The sequence below is a fragment of the Saccostrea cucullata genome, unplaced genomic scaffold, assembly GCF_032062105.1.
Source record: "Saccostrea cucullata isolate Sc308-1 unplaced genomic scaffold, CSIRO_AGI_Scuc_v1 ctg8631, whole genome shotgun sequence".
Taxonomy (NCBI): domain Eukaryota; kingdom Metazoa; phylum Mollusca; class Bivalvia; order Ostreida; family Ostreidae; genus Saccostrea; species Saccostrea cuccullata.
This window is the reverse complement of record NW_026921899.1, coordinates 42,265-63,077: the sequence shown is the minus strand read 5'-3', so window position 1 is coordinate 63,077 and position 20,813 is coordinate 42,265. Positions and strand designations below refer to the sequence as shown.

General features: G+C 35.2%; 1 long non-coding RNA gene across 4 annotated transcripts; it reads left to right on the top strand.

Annotated features, from left to right (window-relative positions):
- The first annotated feature begins 6,762 nt into the window (after window positions 1-6,762).
- On the top strand, window positions 6,763-20,681 carry LOC134260870 (uncharacterized). Of its 4 annotated transcripts, none has more exons than XR_009990658.1 (3): window positions 6,763-7,020; window positions 16,586-19,434; window positions 20,419-20,681. It is a non-coding gene; the product is annotated as an uncharacterized LOC134260870 (long non-coding RNA). The 4 variants fall into 4 exon arrangements; XR_009990657.1 differs by lacking the exon at window positions 6,763-7,020 and having other exon boundaries at window positions 16,074-16,816; window positions 17,353-19,434; XR_009990655.1 differs by lacking the exon at window positions 6,763-7,020 and having other exon boundaries at window positions 16,074-17,471; window positions 18,671-19,434.
- The last annotated feature ends 132 nt before the right edge of the window (window positions 20,682-20,813 follow it).

Genomic DNA, 20,813 nt, shown 5'->3' with positions numbered 1-20,813 from the left:
ACAAGGATACTATATTCAAATACTACATGTACTTCAGACAAAATTGAAACACTGATTGCCATGGAAATTTTAGATTTTACAATTTAAGAACACTTCAGATTTTTTTTTTATAATTGAAGAATTAGAAATAGAATTGATATTCAAATTATAAACAAAACTTAAACAGAGGCTTGTAGATTTTATTTTACATAAAATATTAGTAATTTGGTAGTTAGTGTAATTTATATCGATCGGTAGCCATTCTCATGAGCAAAGTGCAATTTCAAAGAGTAACTAAATATTATACCTGTCATTCTTTTTTAGGCTTGCATAACTGAGGTTTACAACGGACATACGTCAAACATTGCATGAAGACCCCCGAAAGACTTTTTTTCTTCCATTTACATGTACATGTATATTCACTTTCCATTTTAAGAAATAAATAAATAAATAAAATAAATAAAAATGAACAAATGTTAAATAAAAAATAAATAAATAAAAGAGGAATAATATTTTTTGACACAGATAAAAATGCTTTAATTTTTCAAGGTAAAGAAATTAAATCAGTATTGCTCACAAAAGCCAAAATAAATAAATAAATAAATATATTTTCATAATTTTATCAATATGTTGTGTCTAGTTATTAAATGTTTTTAATCAGCCTTTATTAATAAGAACAGCAATTTTTTGCACGGAAGTTTCGCCAGTGGTGTGTATACACAGTTAAACACAGCCAACTGTCAAGCCTGAGCTGAAAAACCTCCCAAATCACATAGAATATACAAAAAATACACAAACACAGTAGCAGGTGTCTTCGCGGCACGTGTCTCTACTTGTGACACGTGCGGACAGGTGCCCGTGACTACGAGGCTCATCGTAATGATTGAGACCTACCTGAGTAATTTGCGATGATTTTAAATTTATAATTCTATAAAACAAACTACTCTCTATCAATTCCTATCTAATTTTCAGTTAATTTAATGTAACTTTACGTTCAGCAGAAAACAAAAGAATTACATTAGATCACAAATTAAAGTCCTTGGGGAATTTAAGTCAAATCTTTTGATACGTTTTTTTTCAATTTAAAATGTGCATTGTCAAGAAAATGCTTCTAAATCAATTATAACATAATACATGTTTCTGAAAATGGAAACTTGAAGGCATAACTGCATAGTTCTGATCATTTAAAAAAAAAAAGTACCACACATTGAGAATTAGTCATTTTAACAAATATTAAATAAATTTCTCGGACCAGCTTAGCTTAAAAAAAGGAACTAGAGAAACTCTATTTCTATTTTTTTTTCCAGAAAATAAATTACCAGCGAAATTGGGAGAAATGTTGATTATAATGTTGTTATTATAAATACACTCTCAATTGACTTCAAAATACATTTTTAACACTTAATAAAATGATATGAATTTAACTTTTGTTCTCAATTTCAGTCAAATAAGGACGACCCACATCATATCAAATAGATGAAAATATTAATTAGTTTTCAATTCACGCGTGAGTAATCCTTACATAGATATCATGTCTAGTATATATATATTTAAAATTCTGTTTTCGTTTAAGAAAGAATACCTAGATTAAAAATATTTATTGTTACTGACAATAATTACAAACACAGCAAATGCACGCAGAGGATTCTTGCGTGATTATTAAACTTGAATAAGAGAAAAAAAAAAGATATACACTATAATTATATACTTGGTCATTGAATATTAACTAGGGTCCTGGTTCCGTAAATCAAAGAAAAGAAATACTATAAGGAAGAGAAGGTTATGTACAAGAAGAATTATCTGTCTATTCACTTTCAATCTTATTTTATTCTCATATAATTGGATTTTGAACACCTCAGTGCCTCTCAGTATGTCCTCAGTAGCCTCAGAAAAAACCTCAGTATCACTCAGTATCAGCTCAGTTCCCTCAGAAGCACCTCAGTGCCCCTCAGTACTTCAACAGTATCAACAGTCCAAACCTCAGTGCTCCTCAGTAGCACAACAGAATGCACAGTCAAAACCTCAGTGCATCTCAGGACTACCACAGAATCTCAGTAGTAGCCTCAGTACCACTCAGGGTTTTCTCAGTACAACTCAGTACTTCCTCAGGGTTTTGTTGGATTCTCAGGGTCTTTTTAATACAGTAGTGTAAGTCGTCAACACTGGAATGGTTGATCTCCTGATTCAAAGGTCTCCTCGCGACAGCATGCTGCTCAACCATTATTCTCCTCAGGTAATCCATCACAACAAGAGGTAGGGCGAAGAATGGAAAGTTGTCAACAATCTAAAAAAAAATGTCTTTTACAAGATGTGCGCTGCCATGTGAATCCAGAATGTTGTTCTATAATGTGTCTGTTTATGGAGTATTTTAATTCTGACTGTAGATCACATATTTTGCAGTTATATGTGGTGATCTGTAAAATGAAAATTGTCATATATAATTATCCCTAACGCTTTAAATCATTTCATAATCTATAAAAATGTTTGGCAATTTTCTTGGTCTTTTACTGCCAATGAGTTAAATTAGTCATTTATATAATTATTGAAACATGCAATTTGTATATTCAGAACAACCCCTCCCCATAATCTTCAGTTTCACATTCTTGATAATTCACAACATCTGGATTTTCATATTGTCTTTCAAGCAAAGCAACACCATCTGTAATTTCGAAATTAATTTTTTATGTTTGTTTTTCTTTAACATTAAACTTTGGATGATTTTCTCCGAAATATGGGTTGACTCTGTTAGAATGAACAACTTTTCGCTTCGACTTTGGTGTTTCTTGAATTCTGTACAAAACATCCTTGTTATTTCTTGAAGTTTTTCAAATAGTCCATTGTCTCTATTCAAAGTTGTGTTAGCTGTTCTAGAAAAGATCAAAAGGAACAGTCCAAATACTAGTAATTTCATCTACAAAAGACAACAATGTTTCATTAACATTACATGTACTTATCCCTATATAAAATTAAGCGGTTCGTACGATTGCGTAGTCTCATCCTATACAACCAGTTCTAGTTCAAAATCGTATTACTCAGGACAACACTAACATTTGTACTGTGACATTAAGAGATAACTTGTCTAGATCTGTTTCAATTGTAAAAGTGCGACTGTAGATGATCATGGGCAGTGACCACGGGATTGAAAGGATGTTCTAAGTATACTTCCGATTTAAGCGGTCTTGATTTGTGAAATTCTATTTATTTATCACTAAAAGACACAGTTCACACTATTCCTTTAATTTGAAAGGAGTTTTGGTACATTTCCCTTCATTTCCATTGTTTCTGAAATAAAAGAAAGACGTGATTTTTTTATTAAGTTTTTATGAAGGAAAACAATTGAACAATTTATTTCAGCAAAAGAAAATAAAAAAGTTATGTTTTTAGACATTGTCCATAAACTTTTACCTATTGATGTCAATTTCGAAGTCTTCCTCTACATCCGTCTGTAAATCGGCAAACTCTCGAACGACTCGAAATCGCTGTCAGCCGAATCTGAACTGAAACCGGTATCAAGGGAGGCATGTCCATTGATAATTGACCTGTCTGATACACAAAAGGCTAGGCCAATGGCGTATTCCTCGAAGTTGTGTCCTTGTTGCTCTAAATGTCAAGACAGTCACCCGACTGCAACGTAGATCCTGCTTCTTTCTTTGACAAAGAAAGGAGTGGAACTTCTTTAAGGAATTTATGATAGTTTTTTTAAAATACTATATTAGGATAAGGTTTCAAATCTATTTTGTTGAATCTGTTTCATGAAAGGTAGGGAATCTGCTGGATATCTAATGAGGCTTCATCAGTGGTGATCTGGGTAATGTAAGTAGGCTCTGGGTCACTTTGGCACTCATGGCAGATTTCCTCTGTGGCCAAGTCCTCCCAACCAATGCAATGGGCTGGTCCATCATTAAGGTGGCAGTACACTTCCTGGGATGATCCGGACACTTGGTTCCTTGGCTTCGCTTATGACTGAGTTGTTTTTAGTGACCACTCCAATAATTTTTTTTTGCTTGGTGTAACATATTCTGAAATGGTATATGTACTTTGTGTTGCAGGTTGAAATGGGTTCCTGTCTCTGAACCAGTAGAGGGGATTGTTGTAGCGTCCGTCGCCTTCCACAGGAATAGGAGTTTGACGTGGAAATTCGCAGTTCTCCAGTACATCTTTAAAGTGATTCTTTTGCCTTTGTAGATCTTCTCTGACCATGTTTACAATCATTGGTCCTACCTTGTTAGCATTGTACTGCAAACCACTATAGGATGGTGCTGGGCAGTTGAGGGCCAGGAACACTTCCTGTAGTGTATTTCCCATAATAGGGTTGTCCATCAGGGCTGTCCATAGAGTAATGTTTGGTTTAGCTGCACTAGGTCCTCTCAGGCTAGTTTCTAACTCCTCGTACATTTTCGTGCTCTCGATGCGGAATTTACAGTACATGCACCTCAAGGTCTCCTCCCAGCATACCCCTTTCTGTTTTTCGGCCGGTAGTCAAACTGTAGGTAGGTAGGGCAGTTTGGGCTAACTTCATTATGAAGATGAAATGCTTTGTTAAACATGTCGCATGTCTTCCCTGCATTTAAAAGTCTATACGTGTTGTATTCTGGGCCAGGAGTAGAATTTACATGAAGCATGTTGCATGTGGCCTTCGGTCGGAGTTGCATGATAGGCTTTTCAGGGTTTAGTTGGTCAGGATTGTCTCTTAGAATGCACTCTCCAGTCTTGCTGATGTTAGCAGATACAAGCCTCCACATAAAGTTAGGCTTTGGGTTTCGTTTTTTCCATCCACTGAGGGGGGACCCCCTTTTACGGCCATCTTGGACTTTGAAAAGACCTCTTTTATTCTTAATTTTTCCTTTCGGTCTGACTGCTCTAATATTGTTTTGCTTGCACTCTGTCTTTACTCAATAAATTAACGATGATGTTTTAAGGCAAGTGAGTGCCAACTTCTTCGGAAGTAGACATGACTAATTCTTATTGCTTCAGCCACTAACGGCAGTCAGAGCTGGCAGCACCATAGCCAATTGGGCTGTCATAGCTGATAAATCTAGCAGATCCTTAAGTGCTTGAAGTGTAGTGACAGACCACAGGTACCTGTGGACAGGACACCCCCCCCCGATATTCAACCCCGGGGCTTACTGGACATTTTTTATACGCCCGTCTTAAGACGGGACGTATTATGTTATAGGCTTCGTGTCCGTCCGTCTGTCTGTTAGCTTTTTCGTTTCCGGCTCATAACTTAAGTACTACTAGGCCTAGGATTATCAAACTTTGTCATCTGATGCATCTTGGGTAGAAGGTGTGTCGCGCATAAAAAGTAGGTCGCTCTGACCTTTAATTAAGAAGTTATAGCCAAATATGGAAATATCCTTTCCGGCCCATAACTAGAAAACCATAAGACCTACAATCATCAAACTTGGCCAGTTTATGTATCTTAGGTAGAAGGTGTGTCGCGACCTATTTCAAGGTCACTGTGACCTTTAATTTAAGTGAATTTAAAAAAAAAATGTGTCTTTTTACTATTCAATTACACATCCCAAATAATGTAAGAGTATTGCACTGTTCTTATTAAAAAAGTGTTAAATCAAGAAAATACTTATTTTTTTAAGCATATACTTGACAGCAATCTAAAACAAATATAATGTATGTTAGAGAAATCCCATGTCTCCCATGAATGTAATTATCAAGCACTGGTCAAGAAGAATTTTGATAACAGAAAATTGCATGTCAAATTAGAGAGAAATTAATGGGTTTTGAGTGCAAGGAGCTAAATGTCAGAGCATTGGCATCATCTATATCCCTTGAGAATTGGGCAAATGGGTAAGCCTGTTTGATTAAAAATAGCTCTTGTTGACTAGCTTAAGTTTTGAAATGAATTTGATGAAAAGTAATTTAAACTAATTTGATATTGCAAAATAGACTAATCTGATATTATGTACGGTAATATTATTAATTTAAAAACTCATTTTATGGGGTGGGGTTGAATCAGCATGTCCATATGAATAACATACTAGAACCTGTCGGACATTAAATCTCAACCAAAAAAAAAAAATCAAAAATCTGAGAGTATTTTAAATGTTTTTAAAAAAAAATTATAGTAGATAGTGCAGACCCATTCATCTCTTGGTAGTAATGAGTAGACAAGCATCCAGTTAAAGATTAATTAATGAGTTCAATGTAGGAAGGCTAGCTGTCTCAGTCGCTCTGATTAAGCAGCCCTTTGGGGATTAGACAGAAGAACTGCTGGTCAGTTTATAACATATGTCATTTGATGGCCAGCCTTTTTTTTCAAAATTAATTTGGTATAGATTAAGTTGTTAAGACTAATTTGATGATGGGCATTTGACAACGTCTAACACAACCAGCACAGAAATCTATCAGTGATGTAATATTTATTATAATTGATGCCTACATCACAGGGGATGGATAAATATTTTAGGGAATGGAAAAATCATTGAAATCTTAAAATCAAGGTTGATGTGATTTTTTGGCACCTAAACTGTTCAAGAAAATTGCTAATTTTTTGACGGGCGTATCATGTCGTGGCGCGGCACTTTATTTCAGAAATTACATTTATTATACTTATTCATCATGTGTACAATATGAAAAAATTGTCAAAACCCATAATCAATCGCTCTACAAAAAAAAAAATACCCCACTATACATTATAAGGGAGAAAGGTATGCCACTTCGGTTTGTTTACGTTGTACCCCCACTGGTCTCTCTGAGTTTATTTATTTCAACCTAAATGTCGATTCACATCATCTGTACATATATTTCTGTCTTGGTGCATTCTATCGGATTAACTCTACATCTCGTAAGAATCCCACAATATCTGATTATCTCCTTAAACAGTTTTCCAGTCACAACGTTGAAATTTCCCTAGGTAATCGCAACGGAAGAGTTTTGTTCTTTTTCTTCATTAGAAAGGTCTCTATTTTCTGGAAATGGGATTCTTGACTTAGTGATCAGTCGCCAACGCTGGAATTGGTTGATCTCCGGATTTAGGGGCCTTCTCTCGGCAGCATGCTGCTCGATCACCATTTTCCTCAGGTAATCCATCACCACAAGAAGTAAGGCGAAGAACGAAAAGTTGTCAGCCATTTTAAAACAAAGCTAAAGCATACAGTTATCGTCAATATATATTTTCATTTTTTTCGTGTTTTTCTTTTTGTTTTTACAACTTTGATCGTTTAAGGTTCTCCAAGAATGGAATTGTTCATCGTAGTAAAAGGCATCTTTGTCACCGACAGCATTGCTTCGTTTTCGAATTGTTGCCATATACTTCAGTAGGCATGGGGATTGTGATGGGAATTTAACACAATACGCTACAAAAACATGAAAGCCATTCATCCACTGTTAGAGGGATTTGAAAAAAATACTTATGCTCCTTTTGAAGAATGATTAATGAATTATCCTTCCCTTGGACAGCCTCAAGCTTGGCAGTTGTTTGCTTGAAAATCTGTGAACCTAGTTAAATATCGATTACCTTTTGTGTCAGCTCTCAACTGTGCCTCTGACATCTTTGAGATCTTCGAAGAAATTCAAAGTTTATTTGTCTCTGTATCACTATTTAAATGCGAAATGACGTTACCAACCAGCTTGAGATCTCATCTTTCCATTTAGCCTGCTTAGGAAGATTCCGACTGACCAATACACAGATCTTTACCATTGCAACCTTTGTCATGAATCTGGAAGGTATAAAACATAAAAAAGGATTGATGTCATAAATATTTTAGTTGGTTTAGATGCAATTTCATATATTTTTTTCCAAAAACTTTTGGGTACAATTCTACAGATATTTGCAATGAACTGTATGTAAAGGAGGAACGCATTCCAAAATCAAAACAGAAAGGAATCTTTTAAAAATATATATCTTTTTTACAGAGTAAAGTAAATTGTAGGATATTAACTATTTTCTTCAGTTACAACTTGCACAACTTCAAAGCTTGAAATATCCTTATTTAAATAATTATTTATTATATCCTTATTTTAAACATATTTAGTTTTTAATCACTGAAAAGAGCTAACATATCTGCTAAGTAACCACAATAAGAATGCAATTATAAGAAATAATATAATTTTGACAGAAGGGAGATCCAATGTTTTACAATCATATTCTGATATTTTTTTTCACGGCCTCCTTCACTACAGTCACGGTTACATCGTTCATACCATTTCCTTTGGTATCGATTCATCCTTCTTGATGCAGAACAATATTCTCTTCGTTAACTGTCTGACAGTCCCTCATGTTTATTTCACGGGTCTTTGCTCTATCATAATTTACAGTAAAACAATAATTTTTCTGACGTTCGAAAGTTTCAAAGTAGAACTTTCCATCATACTGTACCAATCCACAATCCACCTGTGGACAAAATTTAAAATACTTCATCAGCAAATCGGGTTTAAATTATCATTTGATGTTTTTCCTCGGAATATTTTGCGATTAAATACTTTCCCCTCCTTAAAGCCCTTTGATCGAACGAAACAACATAACGAGCTTCATTTAGAAATATAAACAAGAAACCCATGGGCCACAGTGTTCTTGATTTGTATATTTGCAGCATAATCTTTTAAAACTCTCATTTTATGAAATTGTTAACGTCTGTTAATTTACTTTTTTACATTTATAAATATGATTAATAATATAAATAAAATTTTAAAATAAAATTTTGAGGGGATAAAACGAGTATTTTGTTAGAATCTATAAATAAATACATAGATAAAACAAGTTTGGCTTTCCAGAAAGCCTGAAATGTCATCTCTTTGGTATCAATAATGTCAAAGAAATAAAACAGAAAGGAAAATATTTTAATGCAATGAATATATGGATCATTACACCTGAAGTTCCCAAATGACTAAATTATTCAGCAAACTCCACAGTAAAGTAGCCACTTTCTTTTGGCCGCAGTATATATATATGAAAAGCATAAACGTCTGCGAGAGAACCCAAGGCGATTTTTGAGTTCAATTTCCATTCTAGCGGTCTGATTGTGCCCTTTGGGTGTTTACAATTTACTGCTAAATTCAAATACTTTCCTTTGAACCTTTTTTCTTAACACAATTTGGAATTATCATCAATAATAATTATTCATTTAAAAGCAACTAATCATTAAAGTTTGACAGGAATTAATTTTATAAATCCAATTACAGACTAAAAATTTACATAAAATTAAATCTTAAAATCAAGCGATGTGATTTTTTTGACTAATTTGAAAGCTTGTAATTTTTTTACGAGAACCAGTTTTCCCTTTATTTCGCGTCAACAAATCTATATATAGTGTAAATCACGTCAAAAAATTGTCAATTCTCCTTGTGTGGCTTACCAAAAAAATAAGGCATAGATTATAAGGGAGAAAGGTATGTATATACGACACACCGAAACTATCTCTCTGAGATTAATTTATAAGCATCGTATTCTAATCTTTTCTAATATTTTCCTTGGCTTTCAAATAGGCCTAAACCGACAAGTATCACACACTCCTAAGCTAGTTCTTCTAAAAGAAAACCAGTTTACAGGCTACTTGGAACTCTGTAAAACATCGAGGACTCCCGAATGATTAATGGAAGCTTACACTAGGACTTCACTTCCGGCATACAATCTTAATGTGTCATCTCCTGTTTTCTCCCGAGGGAGATGACAATAATCTTACAGATTAAAATTGAATACAATCGTATTCATCCATTTTCCTTGTTTCTTTGACAGTTGTCAAGGAGATTGATTTGGCCTCCAGGAATTCTGTTGCCTGTCTAATTATGATCAGCAGCTCACAGTTGTTTTTGAGTTGAGATGTTATCCAACCTGTACAAAATGCAACCAAGACATTCACGATTCAGCTTTCCAGTGAAATTGTGTCTGTCGGCCGCCCGATTTAGGACTGAAGTGGTTCATGTCCATATTTGTTAGCCCTTAATAATTTGCAAAAAAATATTGCATGGTCGTCCAAATGAAAGGGGAAAGCATCAAGTATTTTTTGCCAGATAAATCATGAATATTTGACCATTTATAAGTCATTTGTATAAAACACAACACAACATTATTTTATTGGTTTAATAAATTTATAATTTTTTTCCAAAAACTTTAATGGGATTGGACATATTAAAACAAAATGTCCTACCTGTCCTATTTTCAAAGTCTTTAAAACAAAAATATCTTTTGAAAAAATATATCTTTTTTAGCGTATAAAGTAAGGTAGGATATTAACTATTTTCTTCAGCATCCCGCACAGTTCCAAATGGTTACATTATTTAAATAAATTTATTATATCCTTATTTTAAAATATCTTATTTTGTTACTGAAAAGAGCTGATTTTTTTCACAAAATTTTTAAGAAATAATATAATTTTGACCTTGCTGTCGTTTGTATACAATTATTTGAATAAATGCTATTGAAAGAACATCTGAGTTTAGGATCAGTAAATTTAACAGTTAATGTTGTGTAATACACTGCAAGTCGTCCATATTTACCACTGTGTAATATCAATGTTCACAGCGCATGTATTCCTCTGCAGAGGGCATGACAGAAACACCATTAAGTTCTTCTGTATACTCAGGCTCATATGCACATGGTATCATTTCAAATGGACAGTATGGAGCGAATTTTGTCGAAGTGGTTTGCTGACGTCACCGAGATGCTATCATGGCGGCCTCCATGCATATCCAGGAGTAAAAACACTGGCCGGATAAATGATCTTGATTTATGGCTTTTGATAACAGTATTAGATAAGATTTTTGGTAGGTGTTTTAAGCATGCTATAATCTATTAAATCTATAAAGTATGAATATAACAAGTCAAAAAAACTATTTTTATCATTGGTTTGAGTTTACTATCACTCCCACATATGCCCCATGTATGACTGATCATTGAAACAAGGTAGCCAATGTCTCATTATGCTCAAAACTCATTTTGGCATGAGATCTTTCTTGTGGTTAATGTGATTTTTTTTTCTGCGTGAATCCTGTCGTAGGGTATTTTATTTTCGCTGGTTATATTTCACTTCTTCGTAAAGCTTTTCTCGCTGACTGGTATAGTGGCGTTTCTTACATCGGATGGAAAGGATCTATGCCAGGCTTCGTCTTTCTTCCCACTCCGAATTCAGTCCAGTGGACCATCACAGTCTGGAAACTTATGTTAGTGTTCTTTAAATACAGTGTTCTCTAATTAAGCAGTCTTTTCTTGGTGAAGTACTTTGTATCACTTTGAATTTGGGTCATCTGACACACAATTCCATGTAGGTCTCTACTGGCTGAAAGTAAAAACTTCACCTCACTGCTTTGGCTCTTGGTACTTGAGAAATACAACAGTTCATTTCCAAAATATATTGAACAAGTTATTCTTAAATGTAAAACAACATTTATATAATATATTTAACCTCCAAGGATTTATATCTAGTTCTAATTACTGTAAACGAACTATATTTGGCTGTGTTAGGGAGCCCCTATTTCCCGACAATTGAAAAAGACCAAGAATGTGCTTATAGGGGGAGGGGCGGTATTAAAATATTTGATCCCATATCATGCGCCTGTCTGTTTACCCCCCTACATGTTGATACACTACTTGTCACAGTGTTTTGATAAAAAAAGAATGCAAACCTTCATAAGAATCCAATGTTAACAAGCTTTTCCCTGCAGTTTCCATGAACATTACAGCTGGTGGGCACTGGTTAATATTTTCATTGAAAAATTTTGAATGGCCGAAGTGTTTCTTTATAAAAAAAAATCCCGTTCTTCAGGAGATACATCCAGGGATTCATAATATGTTGCCACGTAATGCCTCATATCAGTTTCAGTAATATTTTTTTATTTCAGCATTTTTACAAACTTTAAAAACACTCTGCCATCCATTGACATAACCCAACGAGTTTTCAGAATTTGCAAAAACAAATTTGTTTTTGGGATGGACACCTGCCAGCTTTCTGTTTTCAACATCCTTAAGCATTACCAGTCCTTTCTAACAGTCATCTGGTATTATTACCAATACAAGTTCCAATTTTTTGGATGAATGAAGATAAGCACATACTATTTTGCACATTAGTTTTTCTATGTATCTATCAATTTTCTGGAAAATGTTTTGTCTGCCCATTTATGACTAAAAGCATCTTCTAAATCTGATATTGTTAACCTCGTTGCCTCTCCTCCTCTCCTTGCATTAAATAATGTAAGTCTACAGGATATCAAATTCCTTAGTTTATATATAATCCCCGGATTTACTGGTGTATAAATGTCCTCTACCATTTTTGTGATTTCTTACTTTGTAAAGTCTAGCTATTGTTGGTATTTTTCAAAAGTAGGAAGGCCAGTAGGAGCCCTGGAGTTGATCACTCAGCCCGCTCAAACACTCGTAACCCCATTCAAGGCAAATATGACACCATTTCATAGTGCAGGTTCTAGCGTAATGCCCTTGTCTTCTACATCGAAAACAAACAAATGTAGGACACTCTCTACATAGATGATGGCTTGAATAGCACAAACTACACACAATAATACCAACAGTTTGACTGCTTGATGTCCAGGAATAAAGAAGAGTTTTCAAAGATTGCACTAGTTTTATTGGTTTTTGCCCAAACCCCCAGGCCCCAGGAAATTCATAATTTTTGTTCCAAGTTTTGAAATTGGTTCAGTGGTTTCAGAGAAGAAGCTGAAAATGCTCAAATGTTAACCCACGACGACGGTCAAAAACGGATAGCAATTTACTCAGGTGACCTAAAAAAATACTTACCGGTAACAACGAATTTTTCAATCAGTAAGAGAAATTCATAATAAATAGAAATTAATTGGAACGACTCAGAACATTACAATTTATGTATAACTTCTATATTTTTTTTCTCAAGAAGGAACTTAAGGACAGATGATACAAACAAATTTTTTCCTTGGAATAGATTGAAGCGTTGTTAATTTCCGAGCATGTAAATACCATAAATAATTAATATTCCATCCGCAAACACTTATATATTCCTTTCCTCTTAAATGAAAACGCAGCGTAAAGTTCACAATAATTATTATTATTGTACTTTCATGTTAAATACTAAAATCTGATTGGTTTAGACGCAGTTAACAATCCGTTCGATTACCCTCAGCCTTAGCAACACACGTGACAACGGGTAACACAACGGTAATGCCACATGTGTGGAAATTATGCCACATGTGTGGAAATTATGCTCGTACGGTTCACCGTAGAATTCTCAAAATGTCAGTTGCGCGTTTGAAAGAACTGGAATAAACTTGACATCAATAAAAGCTTGCGTCCTACGTAGCTTACTTAAAAACTTAAAAACAACAAACGACAGACAAAACATGCTTGCGAGTGCCGAAATAAAGAAAATTTAGGATTTTTCGAGAATCAAACAAACAAATAATAGGTCGGTAATCTTTTACGAAGCTTTCTTATGAATAAAATAGAAGAGGGAAGTTTGAAGCCTTCTGTGACACCCCTCGGAAAACCATTGTCAACCTCCGCTGACGCGTCGATTGACAATGGTTTTCCTTGGAGTGTCAATTTCAACTGTTACCCTCCAAAACAGGCATCATTTATATAATGGCGATAAATCCAAACCATAGCATATAAAAAAAACGAACGAGTCACATGGTCAAAACTTTCCTAACTACTCCTGTGTTTCTACATTTTTTCCCCTTTTATACCGAAAAACTTGCTCTTCCCATGACGCAATAATCCTCTTTCCAAAATAAATCTTTTCCGGGAATACAAATACAAAATCTAGGTCAGTGCAGAGGACAAAATGAAAGTAAAGAGGTTACTGAATTATTTGTTAGCCCAAATAATAAAATACTTTAGTTAACTTTATATTATTATACAGCTTACACAAAATAAATAGACACAGGTGTGATTGACTGTAAATCTGCTACTACTGTAAGTTAATAATGCGAAATCAGTTTAATGTACATTCTTTTTATATGACTTCAGTTAGGAAATATTTCTTTGTGTAAATTTAACTTTAAACTTGCAAAATACAGTGTCAATGTCTGTGATGTGTATTTAGTCTTGTTTTGTTCTTTTTATGTGTAGCCTTTATCGTAAGATCATCTATATGTCAACTGAATAAAATCTGAAACGATGATTGACGCTACACTTCCCCCATGCAAGTTTTGACCCCGTCAAAATAATATATTCAAAATTAAGTCAATGATAACAAAAGGTTTAAAAATGTCAATTATGCACAATATTTACAGACAATATTTCGCAAATTTAAACTTCTGTCCGTATTCAGTCTTTTTAGGCACCCAGGAATACATGAATCTGCTGTAGGGCTTCCTCGGTCACTTTAGATATATAGACTCCTTTCGGATCAAGTCCCTCTGAGAAATAAATGTCCAGAGATCGGTTTTCAGTTGACACTTTTCGTCATTATGTCGTCCCGAACTGTCGGGACGACGTATTGCGATTGTACGCATGTTTTTTTTTTTGTCCAGGCGTTTTCTCGGAGATGGCTGGGACAATCTTCCTGAAACTTTCCTTAAAGGAGTATAACTGGTTGTTGTTGTGCCATGTGGTTATTCAGATTAAAAATGGCTAAGGTTACCATGGAAACCTGCAAAAAGCGACGAATTTTGTCCGCGAGTGTTCTCTCTGGTCCCTTGAACATTCTTCATAAAACTTTTTTTATTTTATTGACGGTTACTACATGGTCATCCTCACGCTGTTCGTTTGCGATTCTAATTTTCGAATTCGTCACTTGATATTACGAACAGATCGCTTTCACAGTATTCCAAAGTGTCACTGTCACTCACTGTGTCCTGTCGCACTTTCACATTAATACTGTCCTCAAAACCTTTAGGTTTTCGAATGGCCCTTCCCCGTCTTGTTTTTAGCTCTACTGGTCAGAGACCAGAAGAGCTTATGCGATAGTAATGCGTCCGTCGTCCGTCCAGCTGTCTGTCTGTCCGTCTGTAAACAATTTTTTCAAAATGCTACTCCTCCTACAGTTTTGGTCCGATTTCAATATAACTTGGCACACAAGTAGACTACACTAAGATACATAATTCTGTGCATCGGTTTTTGATTTCGATAAACGGTGTTGCCGTGGTTACTTAAAATAGAAATTTCTGTGAAATTCTTTCGAAATGCTACTCCTCCTACAGTTTTGGTCAGATTTCAATATAACTTGGCACACAAGTAGACTACACTAAGATACATAATTCTGTGCATCGGTTTTTGATTTCAATGAACGGTGTGCCGTGGTTACTAAAAATAGAAATTTCTGTGAAATTCCTTTCGAAATGCTACTCCTCCTACAGTTTTAGTCAGATTTCAATATAATTTGGCACACAAGTTGACTACACTAAGATACATAATTCTGTGCATCGGTTTTTGATTTCGATGAACGGTGTTGCCGTGGTTACTAAAAATAGAAATTTCTGTGAAATTCTTTCAAAATGCTACTCCTCCTACAGTTTTGGTCCGATTTCAATATAACTTGGCACACAAGTAGACTACACTAAGATACATAATTCTGTGCTTCGGTTTTTGATTTCGATGAACGGTGTTGCCGTGGTTACTAAAAATAGAAATTTCTGTGAAATTCTTTCGAAATGCTACTCCTCCTATAGCTTTGGTCCTATTTCAATATAATTTGCAAACAAGCTGACTACACTAAGATACATAATTCTGTGCATCGGTTTTTGATTTCAATGAACGGTATTGCCGTGGTTATTAAAAATAGAAATTTCTGTGAAATTCTTTCAAAATGCTACTCCTCCTACAGTTTTGGTCCGATTTCAATATAACTTGGCACACAAGTAGACTACACTAAGATACATAATTCTGTGCATCGGTTTTTGATTTCAATGAACGGTGTTGCCTTGATTACTAAAAATAGAAATTTCTGTGAAATTCTTTCGAAATGCTACTCCTCCTATAGTTTTGGTCCTATTTCAATATAACTTGGCACACAAGTTGACTACACTAAGATACATAATTCTGTGCATCGGTTTTTGATTTCAATGAACGGTATTGCCGTGGTTACTAAAAATAGAAATTTCTGTGAAATTCTTTCAAAATGCTACTCCTCCTACAGTTTTGGTCCGATTTCAATATAACTTGGCACACAAGTCGACTACACTAAGATACATAATGCTGCTTCGGTTTTTGATTTCGATGAATGGTGTTGCCATGGTAACTAAAAATAGAAGTTTCTGAGAAATTCTTTTAAAATGCTACTCCTACAGTTTTGGTCCGATTTCAATATAACTTGGCACACAAGTAGACTATACTAAGACACATAATTCTGTGCATCGGTTTTTATTTTGATAAGTGGCAAGGATCATTTTTCTATTTATTGTTGCTGTTTTAAAGTCTCAAGTCCCAACTGCTACTTTTCTCTTCCTTTGTTTTAAGTATAAACCAGTAGAGCTACAGTCTCGACAGAGACTTCTGGTTTGTAGATGTAACCAGTTTTCGTATATCACGTGACTGGTCGGTGGGAGGAGGCTCTACAACTGGAACACACAGAATGAAATGCATATGGACATCCATATATTTTAATCTATCCCCTGAAAAAGACAGTTGCTATTGTTTTTGCTTCCATGTTCGGTATAGGAAAAATCTCCGCAAATTTTGTAAAGTAGTCCGATATAACCAAAGTATATATATTGTCATTTGCAGTTTTAGGAAATGGTCCGGCTATATCTGCTGCGACTCTTTCAAATCTTCCACCAGCAATATACGTTTCCATATAATTTCTCCATCTTCCTGGATTTTTCCTTTCTTCACATACATCACGAGCACAGGACAAAATTTGTAGCCCTCCACCGGCAAGTGGTGTCGTCTCCATATGAGTGAAAAATTCTCGAGAGGGACGTTAAACATCATACAATCAATCAATCTTCTAAGAAGGTAATGCAAGTGTTTCACAAAGAAAACGACTGCTAACATTTCTTTTCTAGTAACACAGTAATTTTTCTCATTAGATGTTAAAGTTCGGCTAGCATACTGCATCACTTTTTAGGCGGAAGCCGCCTATTACATTTGCTTTGTTGACCTTTCGACCTCTCAAGATGTTTGCCCCGTTTCATGGTACTCCAAATGGATGTATCCTAAATTAAGGGCAGACAACCCGCTAAATCATATTCGATCCCTTCCCAATCTTTATTGTTATTATCATATCAAAAAGTGTGCATTATGGCGAATTTATTTTAACAATTTATTTTGATTAATGTAAAAAAAGTCCAATAAAAAGTAATAGCCTAATAATAGAACGAATAGTTATTTTAGTACTCCCGATACGTTTCACGCTTGAGAGAAGAACGAACGACAACACATAAATAAATCGGGTTCAACATTTGATTAGCAAGGGGTCCTGACGCAATCTGTAGAAATACTACGAGGGACAAATAGTCCAAGTAGTAATTATGTTTAAGAATTAATTACAGGTACAGAGCTATTGAGGAACTAATCTTCAATTGCCATGGCTTCATCTGCATTCTCTAGGATATGCTCATGTCATTCGTGGTCTCCTTGGTCCTGATCAGGCCTCTCCATGCTTATTCAGGTAAATTCTCACGAGGATATAACATTTGGTTTGTATGAGTCCAATGAAACATAAAAATCCTACTTTTGATAATAGAAAACCTCTGCAGAAAATCTGGAGTTAGATTATCCAACCACTACCAATATTTTTATAAGTATTTCAGACTCTGGCTTGTATCATCTAATCTTGATTCTGAACAGTCTATCTTGTTCGTCACACAATTTATTTTCTTCACCTCTTTTCATAAAAAATATTGAAATGGTTCGCTTTTTGCTTGTTAAAAGTTTTCAAGACACCTGGGAAACATTCTCTGGTCTTGACCAGAAAAGGTTAATGTTTTTGTATTCCTCAAAATTGCAATCCAGTTGTTGCTCTTCCTTGGATTAAGTTACTCCCTTACTGTCCAAAGTATATCATACAAGTTTAGAGGGTGATGCTATATGTACCAAACATGTATAAATGCAACCAGAAGGAGACTAAATCCAGCTTACCACTCTTTATTTGAATTAAACAATCCATTTGGAATGTGTAAAATAACAATAACTGAATGATTTTCTTTTAACAAGATTTGAACTCTTTATGAAAAGAATGGTTGCTTAATTATCAGCATTTTCATCGCATTCTAGATAAAAGAAGACCACGCAAACTCATATCGAGATTGATTTTATCCAGATTAAACAGGTACGCCGTCTGGAAGAATTTTATGGCTATTCGCCTTGTAATTCGGCGATGAGAACATTTTGCTTCCAGAAAGAAGGGAATTTGAAGTCTCGAAAAGAGGACTTAATCAGCACATTTACTTCATCTACAATACCGTTGTAATTAAACCTTTGCTTAAAACGTGGCCATAATTTGCACACATAAATTTGGGAAACTCCAAATCTCCATGGAGTACCGAGACAATGGATTCTAAATTCCCAGCTGTTTCTTTGGGTTAACTGATGCCTCGGATGTCATTTCCTCCAACCAGAAGAATTATTTTGTCAGGTTTCACCCGTTCAATGAAATGCGCATTCTCGAGGAGAATGCCTGATACTGTGCAGCCTCCAATGCCTCTAAAATATTTCGTGTGTTTAAGGAATTGATGTAAGGAACGGACACTATAATAACCGAAAATGAGTATTTTGTTAGAATCCATAAATAAATACAAAGATAAAATAACATTAACGTTTGAAATCGAATAAAATCGTATTCATACATCCTCTTTGATTCTCTTACAGATGTCAAGGAGAGTAATTTGGCCTCCAAGAATTCTGTCGTCTGTCTGATTATGATCAGCAGCAACACTTTTCTTACTTTTGAAACGCTAGCGAAAAATTGTGTTGCGTAAGCGATTCCAGTTGCCTTTTGATCCGCTTCCTTCTCGTCGTGCCCACGCTGGATCAGGAGCTTCGTACATGTAGGCGTCGGAAGGTTGGCTGAGGGCTCCTCATCTTTCCAACCATTAATTTATCATGACTGACTCAGGTGACGTAATTAAAAAAAAAGAAAAACTACTTCGCTTCGGTTTTGCGGTTGGTCATTTTCGTCCACAACAGGATGCAGTGAACACCACATGTTGCACGGAAGTATTTTAATTCTGTGCAATGCCTACAGCGTATATGGAAAAGAAAAGCTTTCTATAAGGTATTTATTAGTTATTACAGTTGCAAGGAATGAAAGCACAACTAAGGCACAATAAAACATTTAGACATTTTACATATGAAAACAACTAGTAAACAATGCAACTATAGCATATGAAAAATATTTTTCTTTAAAGGGAAACGTTATAATAATTAAAAAATATAAATACCAGTGCTCCTCTCTCTTCGGATTCCCTTGTGTAGCAGTGCCTGCAGTATGTATCTAGATCATCTGTAATATGTAGAGTACATAATAAGTATAGTGGCACTTCTTACATCGGATGGAAAGGATCCATGCCAGACCTTGTTTTTCCTCCCAAGCTGATTCCAGTCCAGTGGACCATCACAGTCTGGAAACTTATGTGAGTGTTCTTTAAATGCATTGTTCTACAATTTCGCAGTCTTTTCTTGGTGAAGTACCTTGTATAATTTTGAATTCGGGTCATCTGACACAGATTCCATGTAGGTGTCTACTGGCTGGACCTCACTTGGCTGGGTCGTAAAAACTTCATCTCACTGCTTTGGCTCTTGGTATTTGGGAAATACAACAGTATGACAATATAATATATATATCCTCCAAAGATTATATCTAGTTACGATTAGTAGTACAGTATCTGTAATACCTACCCTCATCGGAATCAAATGTGAATAAAACTTTCACCGCAGTTTCCAGTAATTTAGGAGCTGTTGGACACTGGTATATATTTTCAATAATATACTTGGAATGTCCTAAATATTTTCGAAGAATCCAATGTTAAAAAGCTTTTTACTGCAGTTTCCATTAACCTTACAGCTGGTGGGCACTGGTAAATATTTTCATTGATATATTTTGAATGGCCCGAGTGTTTCCGTATAAAAAAGTCCAGATCTTCAGGAGATACATCCAGGGGTTCATAATATGTAGCCACGTAATGCCTTATATCAGTTACAGTAAAAAAAAATTCATTTCAGCATTTTTACAAACTTGGTGAACACTCTGCCATCCATTGACATAATCCAATGAGTTTGCAAAAACAAATTTGTTTTTGAAATGAATACCTGCCAACTTTCTGTTTTCAACACCCTTAAGCATTTCCAGCAGTCATCTGGTGTAATTATTACCGATACAAGTTCAATGAGATAAGCACATACTATTTTGCATATTAGTTTTTCTGTGTATTCATCAATTGTTTGGAAAAATGTTTTGTCTGTCCATTTATTTTGCAAAATTTTGCAAAAGTTTGGTTTTTTCTGCCTTTGTTCATTTTGGCATGACCTCTAAGAGTTTTTAATCTTTTTTTGATTGACTTCCTAATATTCTCAGACAAATGACGGGTGTCAATATAATGTACTGGTTTATTTTGTAGCAGACCGTCCTTGTAGAGGGAATCTGCAGCTCGACCAGCGGAGCTGTCCGGGTCAGTGGTTACCTCCCTTGCCTCGAGGCCATCTTTGCAGAGGAGTTCCGCCATCCCTTCCCGAGCCCATGTGAACTCACCCCCTATTGTATGCTGCATGGGTAGGTTTGCCCCTCAAACCCCAGGACTACATTGGTGGTTAGCAGTGCCCTACTCCAGTTAGTGACCATGTTTGGAACAGATTTTATTTTTTGAAACCATTTTAACAATTTGCTGTTTTGATGTGACATTTTCAGCAAATGAGTACACTGTCTGTGGGTGTCTCACCCACCCCCGAGTACATGGGGGTTATTGTACAAGCCATCACACTGTACGGGGATGGCATGTGGGGAGACAATTCCCCT